We start from the raw sequence: 8,916 nt of genomic DNA on the forward strand, positions 1-8,916 counted from the left end.
GGCCTGATGATAAGGGCTCATTTCAGAAAGTCTGAGCTTGAAATCCCTCCCTAAACCTGGGCTTTTTAATCTAAACTATCTGGTGTTCCAGGAGGCTGTCACCCTCCCAAAGCAACAAACATATGCTTTCAGGATTTAAAATTTCTGTGGACCTGGCTGTGCTGGATGGGTATAGCCATGCAGCTCAGTCCTCCTTTCTGCCTCTTCCTTGCTTCACATTGCACTGGTAACCAAGAAAGCAAGCCTCATCTGCAGCCAGAGAGACTTTATTGTCTGCTCTCAGCGGGAGGTATGCATTGCTACAAACAGAGTGCAACCTCTCTAGTTTCAAGAGGCTCTTAGACATCTTCTGCTCTTTCTCTTGTACCTTGCAAATAGCTCTTCATCAAGCTCCCCTGACATTTTTTAGCTTTCTTTTAGTTGGTTCATTTGTTCACTTTTTATGGAGTTGGCGTTTCTGCTGTACTGTGAGAAAGAGTCAATGAGGGTTAAGGAGTTATGCAAGCACATTCACAAGGTAGGCTGGCTTGGACTTCTGCTCCTGCTTCAACTGCAAATTGCTCTCAGTTCTATGCCATGGCTCCTTTTAGACAAAAATAACTAAAAGAAAATTGTTTTCAGCCCAGTTCCTTCTGTTTATCTCCAGTCTCTCTGTCAGATTCAAGTCTTCTTCTTTGCATTTCTTCCATCTCAAAAAATGTTTTCTCTAGAGTGAGGGCAGTTGGGAGGAGATGCTTACATATGAAACCTTGGCCATCAGTCTTGATTTTCCATCTTGATGTACTTAGAGATGGGCAGATATCTCAGTGGAGGCTGTTTGCGCTGACAGACAAGTCCCTCCAGACTAATCACACTCAAGTTTCTTCATGGTGCATGATGCCTCTTCAAGGGGACATGTCGGATTTGGGGACAATCCCTTTTTTCCTTTCGGCACATATACAGCCAGCAAGCAAAGAGTGGGCTGAAAAAGTGTCTTTATGTGGGCTTCAGAAAGCACCAGCAAACCTTGAGTGAAGATCCAGTTCCATGTTAGTTCAGCCCTCCACATATCCCTTGGCAGGCACATCTGCTCAGTACCAGATCTGACCACTATGGTTCTTTGGTCCTCCTTCCAGCACTTCTGGATAAGAAAGCAGGCATAGTTTCTCCTTCCAGAGGAAAACCTTTCCACTCATTCCAGAGTTTGGACTTCTTAGAAGGATACCAAACTCATAAGCTTTTCAAGAGACACCTGCATAACTGGTCTTGATTCAAATCCTCATAAAATCTAGCCTCCCAGAAAGAAGGGAGATCAAGCAACCATGTGAGAAAGTCAGATGTCTTATTCTCTTTCAGCCATGTTATTTGGCCTTGGCAAAGGATATCTCACCACCATTATGGTGAGTTGATCATGGTGAGTCTATAGGGTCTTTGGGATGGACATGGAAATCCATCCATAGAAGAAGCAGCTGTGGCAGAGCCATTGCCCATCCTGGAGCGGCATGCTGAGATCAAGCTGACAATCTGGCACAGACACAACAAACTCCTCACCACAGAGGGTTGTCAAGGATTTTTAGTTTTATGCAGCAGATTCACAATACACTCTTGCATTGTGCTCTCTAGAAAATCTACCCTAAAGAATATGTGGTATTAGGTACAGATATTAGAGCATCCTGTGCTCCTGGCAGCTTTTCTGTTCCTGTTCTTCTTGCTGTGATCTAAATCTGTGCAGCTTCCCACTGAAGCAGGATAGCATGATTATCCTGCTGATATACTGTCTGATTTTTCATTTTGCTTTCCATGGGAAAATTCCACTGCCACAAAACATCTGCTTTGGAAGAGAGTCTTCCCCTCTCAGATACACATTTTTGGCATAGAGGGAAGATGCTAAGCTTGTTCTCTTGCTAAGAGATGCCAAAATGGTTCCAGACACGTGGCTTTAGGATCAAATACCAGGAAGCTGTTCTTTCCTCTGCAGCTGGCTGACTTAACCTCACATAAGCAAATTGCTCTGCAGCAGGATCAGGTTTGTAGATCCGTTCTGCATTCTGCATCAGCCAGCAAGAGAGAGACAATGAAGTCACTGCCACAGTGATGCTTGACATTTCAGTGCTTGAAGCTGTCCAAAATCATTAGTGTGGACTTTGATCCCAATACTGTGGTTTCCTATCTCCATCTGGGTCCATAAATGGTTGTCTAGAGAGCCATAAATGGTTGTCTAGGAAGCAGCAGTAGTTCTGTTACAAGAAGTTATACTATACTTCCCCTGAACTGTTTCTCAGCCTCAAACATTTTGGCTTCAGGCTTTTGCTATAATAGATGCAATATCTCTCTCTTTTGTAACCACCAAGTATTTTATTTCCTAGCCTTGACACATTTGCCTTTGTCATAATATGATTTTTGGTGGATCTTTGAAGAAACATCACAGTGATTCTGCTGCCTTGGGTCACTGTCAGATGCAAGATAAGTAAGTGATGGTTGAGCCTGACATGCTTTCATAGAATCATGAGCTTCATGATCAAGATCATGAAGCTCAGCCATCAACCTGACCTACCGAGTCCCAGCATTAAGCCACATCCCTTAGTATAATATCCCTACACCTATTAAAGACCACCAGGGATGGAGACTCCATAACTTCCTTGGGTGGTCCATTCCAATATTTGACCACATTTTCCATGAAGAAATTCTTTACAATGTCCAATTTGAACCTCTCCTGGAAGAACATGAGATCATTTCCTTTCTTTATCGTAGCCAGAGAGTCTGTAGCGTGGTCCACATTCAAGTTCATTGTATGAAGGATGAGATGGTGTTAGGCTGATAGATGTCTTCTTTTCTTCCATCTCAAAGTTCTTCAAATACACCTCCAGTGCCCCTGTACTCATCCTTGAAGGTCATGCCCCTGACAGTCTATGGGGAAAAATTCACTTGTCCTGCAAGTTGCCATCTCCCCTGCTTTGCACTGGGTCTGGCTGCCACTGACTGCCAGATAACTTAGGACATAGTGGCAGGTAAGTTTGCCAGAAGGATAAAGGGGAATTATGGCAGTCTGAAGATGGCCACAGATTAACTGGTGGAAAGAATAGATGTCACTGTCTTATAAACCCCAGCCACAGCATCATCCTTTTCACTGCTTTGATATCACCAGACCAGATTACCATCTCCTTATGGTGCATTCTTGTGATTAGCAGTGTATGTTTTCTGAAGTTTCGCTGATGTGGAAATTACCAAAGGATCTACCCACTGTGAAGCTGCCCTGTTTCAAGGGCAGCAGAACGTGTAGTTTCCTGGAAAGTGATGTTCTTTATCTAAGTTGATGCCTATGTCAGAGTGCATTGCTGGGTTGCTGGAGAGGGGAGGAAATATCATTAATCTCTGTTTGTATACCAGGATTTGAAGACTTCAGAGTATCAGCATTGGCAAGTCATCCCAACTTGAACTAGATGAATGTCTGCCTGAGGGTAAGCAGGCACACTGTGCACCTGTGAGGCATGGGGGTGAAAACAATGCCTTGGGCTGCAAAGATTTGCTCTGCATCCACTGATGCAGATCTTCAGAGGTAGGTTTTAGCTGTGCAAAACATCTGCAGACATCTCTGGAGGGAGAACCAAAATCATACTGGTATTCCTTTCCAAAAACAAAACAAAACAAAACAAAACAAAAACCACCCTATTTTTATATTTGCGATAAAATGCCTAGGCTATAAAAATCCCCTCTTTCCCGAAAATGCTTATTAGTGTTTGTAAATAAACCAAATCTTCCCACAGGATATTTTCTTATTTTTTTTCCACCCCAGGTCAGATATTCTGCAAGTTTCCCTGGTTCCACATTTCTCTGGATGAATTCCCGTTGTTTCTTATCCAATTGTTGCCGAATGTGGAATGCCTTCCCTTGCACTCAGTCACAGCACTGTTGTTATGCACTCTTGTTATAATTGCCACAAGCATAATGAGGAGCAGCAGAGTAACCTGGGCCAGAGTGCTGAGGTCCACAAGCTCTTGTTGAACTGAATGAGGACACCGGTGTGTCTCCAAGGGCAATCACGGGTAAGTATACATACCAGCAATCCTCCCAGGGTATCCTACAATGCAGAAAATGAGGAGGAATATGGATTTCTTTTTTCACTTGTTTCCTCATCTTTATCTTTTCCTCTGTTACCCTTTCTTACCAAAGATCCACCCACCAGCTAAGCTGTGGTGTTTTCTGTCTGTAAGCAACAAGGATGCTTATAGAAGCCATCAACAAAAACTTGGCTTTTTGTACTTGTGCTCCATGAGTTTACCCCCAGCCCTATCCCCACCTTGTTTTCTGAACTGATCAATGCATTTGTGTTTTGCATACGGTCTTGTCAACCCTTCGTGTCTGGACATAGCTAGCAAAAATAACCCTAACCGTAATCCTAACTCTAACCCTACTGCTTTCATACCAGTGACAGCAATTGTCTTCAGTGGGCAGTGCTTTTGCATTTGATGTTAATTCCCCAGGAAATATATAATACTTTTGCTCATGCTTGGTGCAAAAAATTACACTTGAAACAGATCGAGCAACCATTGCTTGTGAGCTTCTTGTGCATTTACCAGATTTGACCAATGCTACCATTATCCTATCTGTGCTAGACATATGATTTCATTTTTTTCCAAAAAAAAATATGAGGCCAATATGAGCAGTTTTATGAAGAATTAAACTGCGTTAAATGAAAAAATATGCAAGCAGAGCAATATTCAAGACTTACTTTCTTTGATTCTATTTTCAGTGTGTTAAATAATACATACTGTTTATTCCCTTCTGGTTCCCAAAGCATTTCAGACATTCAGTCTTCAGTCTTCTAGTGGTAGGTCCAGATGTGGAGAACTGCAGAAGAAATGCCTCTTGCAGGAGAAGTGGTTTGCCCTGTGAACAGATTTTACCTAAGGCATGTTTCCTCCAAAAACACATCCTGGTCTGGCTGACCAGTAATGCTGCGGTGAATTGCTTGGTGTGGGAGACCTTACAGGTGTGTTTTATGCTAAAGTACTCAAGATCCCATCCCAACAGATACTCCACACCTGGGCAAGATGCTCTACCTGTGGTGTCTGTGCAGAAGAGCCAGGTCAGGAATATCTGAGCCCTGATGACACAGCATCACATTTATCTATTTATGTGAAGTCATTGCATCTGCAGCAGGAAGGGTATTTGACCAGTAAAATGCCTACAGGAGAACCACCCATAAAGAAGTACTGTCCATTTCTGCAGATCTGGTGGTGATGGTGCCATATCCATCTACAGCTCGCTGCTCCACACAATCCAGGGACACACAGAGCAGAACCTGTAGGGACTGTTTGGTGTGGAAAGGCCTGGTCTTCATAAATAGATCATAAATAATAATAATGCAGATAATAATGATGAGCAATTGGAACCGTCCACAAAAATAATCTATAATCTTTTCTTGCATTAAGGTGAACTCTGCTCCTGGTTCCACTGGAAACGGAATCATTGAATCTTGTAGTCAACTAAGTGAAGACAGAACTCACACCTGCAGGTCATTCTGTTTTCACGGCCGTGCTAGGGCCAAAACCTTCCTGTGGACCAAAGGGAAAGCAGTTAACATTTTGGGTACTTTTTAGCCTTACCATCTAATTGTTTCACTTCTCAAATGGCAAGGCTTTTTTACTCATTCCCACACTGTTTTTGCTAAGTGGGTCAGAAGTTACAGTTCATTCTCAGAAGTAAATTCATGCTCAGAGGGAAACTCTGACTCAAGACCTTTCTGCTTTGATTAAATGAGACTGAAGTGTCAATGCACTGTTTCTTTAAATACCAGACACTAGCAATTTTCCTAGCAAGATAGAAGAGGGGCTTGCATCTCCCACTTCCCCTGCACAGCCAGCACCACCATCCCTGTTGCAGACAGCAGATGTATAAGTACACCTCCAAGTACACCTGCACTGCAGAAGTTCTCCCTAATAAAAGGTCAACTATCTGTAATACCAGTTGCACAATGCCCTGAGTCATCCTACCACTGCAGATGACAGCAGGGGCTTTGGCAGATGCTTCTTTCTCTCACCTTCATCCCAAGAGTCCAGCTCCAGCAGCCAGAGCCCCTGTGCTCTGAAAGCACCTCAGAAAATGGCCACCCGTGGATCCTGGTTTTGTGTCCCCCTGGAGTGCTCACCACGCAGCAATCAAATCACTTCCCTGGCAAGACTGCCTGTGGGGAAAGTGGGGATGGCTCTTTAGAAACATGCAGTAGCTTTCTTTTTGATGGAATAACAGATTTTACTTTCATTAGACAAGTGCCTCCTCCCTTTTATTCTCATTTCCTTAACGTTATGAATGTAACATTTTGAAGTTGTGAGAAGAATGCACTCTTTGTGTCTTACAGCAATTTTAAGAGCTGTCCTATTCCATAGAGAACATGCAGGCAGGATCTGGTGCCTTCACGGGACTTGAGATGGTCTGCACTTCTTCCTTCACTATCACACTGGACCTTTGGAGAACTAGTAAACCATTAGACAGTCAACAGATTTTGAATGATTTTTTGCTTTGTCAAGTTGCTCATGAGAGAGTACATATTGTAAAAGCACCTTGCAGGTGCTTCTATCCAGGACAAGAAAGGCTGTCCAGCCCCTGTCAGCAAGGGCTAAAAGGAGAACCACCAAGAGCATCCCCATTGTAATGGTAACACACACAAGTGCCAGCATGCATTGTCATTGCAGATAGGGCCTTCACCAATGATGAATCTTGTGAGATCTATCACATTTCTGTCCCCACCATGGGGTCCCCATGCCAGCTCACGTCAGTGAGAGGTGCTGAGCAGTGGCCATGGACTCCTCTGCACCTGTCCCCGCACTCATCATCCTTCCCTTCGCAGCACTGTGCATGGTTTGTAAACAGCCTTGCTGCAACTTAATGTGCAGCCTAGGACAGTTCCAATTATGTTGTTATTTTCCTCTGTTTCCTGCATTTGATTTCTGAAAGGCCCATATAACTGAAACCAGAATGCAGCTGGCAGACATCTCCCTGGCTTCACAGCAATTAGCAAGCCCAACCTATGAAACCTGGCTTTTCTCATGGCTCTGTTTAAGTGGCTGTACTATCCTATGAGTGCTGTGACAGCCAGCTAACATGGGCTGAGCTCATAATTGAGCTGGGAAAATGCAGAGAAGGACCCTAATAAAGTGCTTATTTTCATGAAAAGGCTAAGAACCCACACCATGACCTCAGCCCGTCTCCTTGCCCAGAGGTACTGACCTCCCTGGCCTGTCAGTTATCCATGTGTGACTCTCCTTTCTTCTCTGCCTTGCTGTTAATTACATAATGAAGAAACATATGTAATGAAATAGTCTTTGGCTTTTCACCCAATAGATGTACTTGGTTATTTTTCCCAGAAGCTGCACAACCAAAAAGAGAAACACATTCAGAGTGACAATGCGAGTCTATATATAGCCGAGGTCAGGGAGGGAACCGACTTTCTGGAAGATGTTTGCTCTCCATGGGAGCACCATGTCCTAGGCACTGGGGACAGCTTGGCTACTCCAGAGCTTCCCACAGAGCCCCTGAGCACAAGCTATTTGTGTTTGGGCCTCTTCAGCATCAGGCCATGAGTGCCAACCCCACTGAGACGTACCTCTGGAGCCAGCATACCTAGGAGACCAAGCCCTTTTGGTCCCTTGTCACAGGAAAGCATCAAACGTGGCTGCTGTTTTTTCTTTTCCCATATTTCCCCCACTCTTACTTGTTTCCCAAGGGAGGCGGTGCTCTTCTTAGGGTAAGTCTGACCACTGCTTGGTACAGTTCAGATGTATTCCTTCCTACAGACTCTAGCCATCTCCATAAGCCTGTTTCACCTTTGTCATCTGTTCTCTAACCTCTAACGTCACGAGCAGAGGCAAACAGACGGCTGTCCCTGGCTGTTTAAACCCTGCTGGGGACACTGGGCATCCATCTAAGGGGACTGAGAATGAAAAAGAAGGGGAGGGTCTTGCAGGGACTTGAAAATGGAGAAAAAGCTTTCGGGCTTTAAAAGGTCAATGCAATCACCGACTGACCGGCTTGTCTTCATGTGGGCACATGACACCAATGGCTAAGCTTAGGCCATAGCCACAATTGGCTGGATCAGAAGAAGAAGCAAAAATGTGTGTTGTCAGGATGAGCAGAGTCCGAGAGCAGCACAGGAGAAATGGGCAGAAATAAAGCACTGAATGTCAGAGATATAAGCAAGGTGATACTACTGGAAGTAGGTAAAGAGTGTTGTGGGACTGATGGTGTAACTCCCAGTCAAGGAAGGCCATTTTCACTTCAGCACTGAGAGGTCCAGCTGCAGTGACATGCAGATATGAGACATCAAGCTTGAAGAAAGAGATAGCAGGAAGCAATGGAAAGTATACATAAACTTTAGACATGTACTAGTGGCTGGGAAAATACTTACTGAGGAAGGAGACAGCAGACATCATCTTTGCTTGTTTTTCAGAAATATATGATGGCACAGATCAGTCCTCAGGTCCTGTGGGAAGTTTGGCAGCAGTCAGCCTCACCTGCTACAAGTGTGAGCTGAGCTGGCAAGTGGAAAAATGCTTTCTGCAAGGGCAGGGCAGAGAAAAACTGCCTAGAACTATATAAACTACTGAGAAACGTCCTTCCCTGACAGCTCTTGGGTGTGTTTAGATTAAAGTCCTTCAGGTGACTTCTAAGGTTGTTGCATTTCTGCTCAATGTAGTTTTATTCAATAGAAGTTCTTTCCAGGCTCATGTTCCTATGACTGCAGGAACCCAGCAGCTGAAGCTGCAGCTATCCCCAGGAGGTTGGGAGGAAGCCACGAAGGAGAGCACCTCAAAGGTGGTTGCTGGATCATTGCTTCCACCTGAGCTGCAAAAAGGCTCTGCTTGTCATGGCCACAGTCCCCTATGCCTTCTGTGCCATGCACCCCATGCTTGTCTATGCACTGTTATATTTAGGCTACTG

At 44.4% G+C, this 8,916-nt stretch overlaps 1 long non-coding RNA gene across 2 annotated transcripts; it reads right to left on the bottom strand.

Annotated features, from left to right (window-relative positions):
* Positions 1-3,978: 3,978 nt before the first annotated feature.
* Positions 3,979-8,623, bottom strand: LOC104915298. 2 transcript variants are annotated; one of them, XR_004162235.1, is made up of 5 exons: positions 8,384-8,623; positions 6,020-6,163; positions 5,040-5,534; positions 4,749-4,866; positions 3,979-4,057 (listed from the first exon to the last, which is right to left on the bottom strand). It is a non-coding gene; the product is annotated as an uncharacterized LOC104915298 (long non-coding RNA). The 2 variants fall into 2 exon arrangements; XR_004162234.1 differs by having other exon boundaries at positions 4,749-5,534.
* Positions 8,624-8,916: the final 293 nt, after the last annotated feature.

The sequence above is a fragment of the Meleagris gallopavo genome, chromosome Z (assembly GCF_000146605.3).
Source record: "Meleagris gallopavo isolate NT-WF06-2002-E0010 breed Aviagen turkey brand Nicholas breeding stock chromosome Z, Turkey_5.1, whole genome shotgun sequence".
Taxonomy (NCBI): Eukaryota; Metazoa; Chordata; class Aves; order Galliformes; family Phasianidae; genus Meleagris; species Meleagris gallopavo.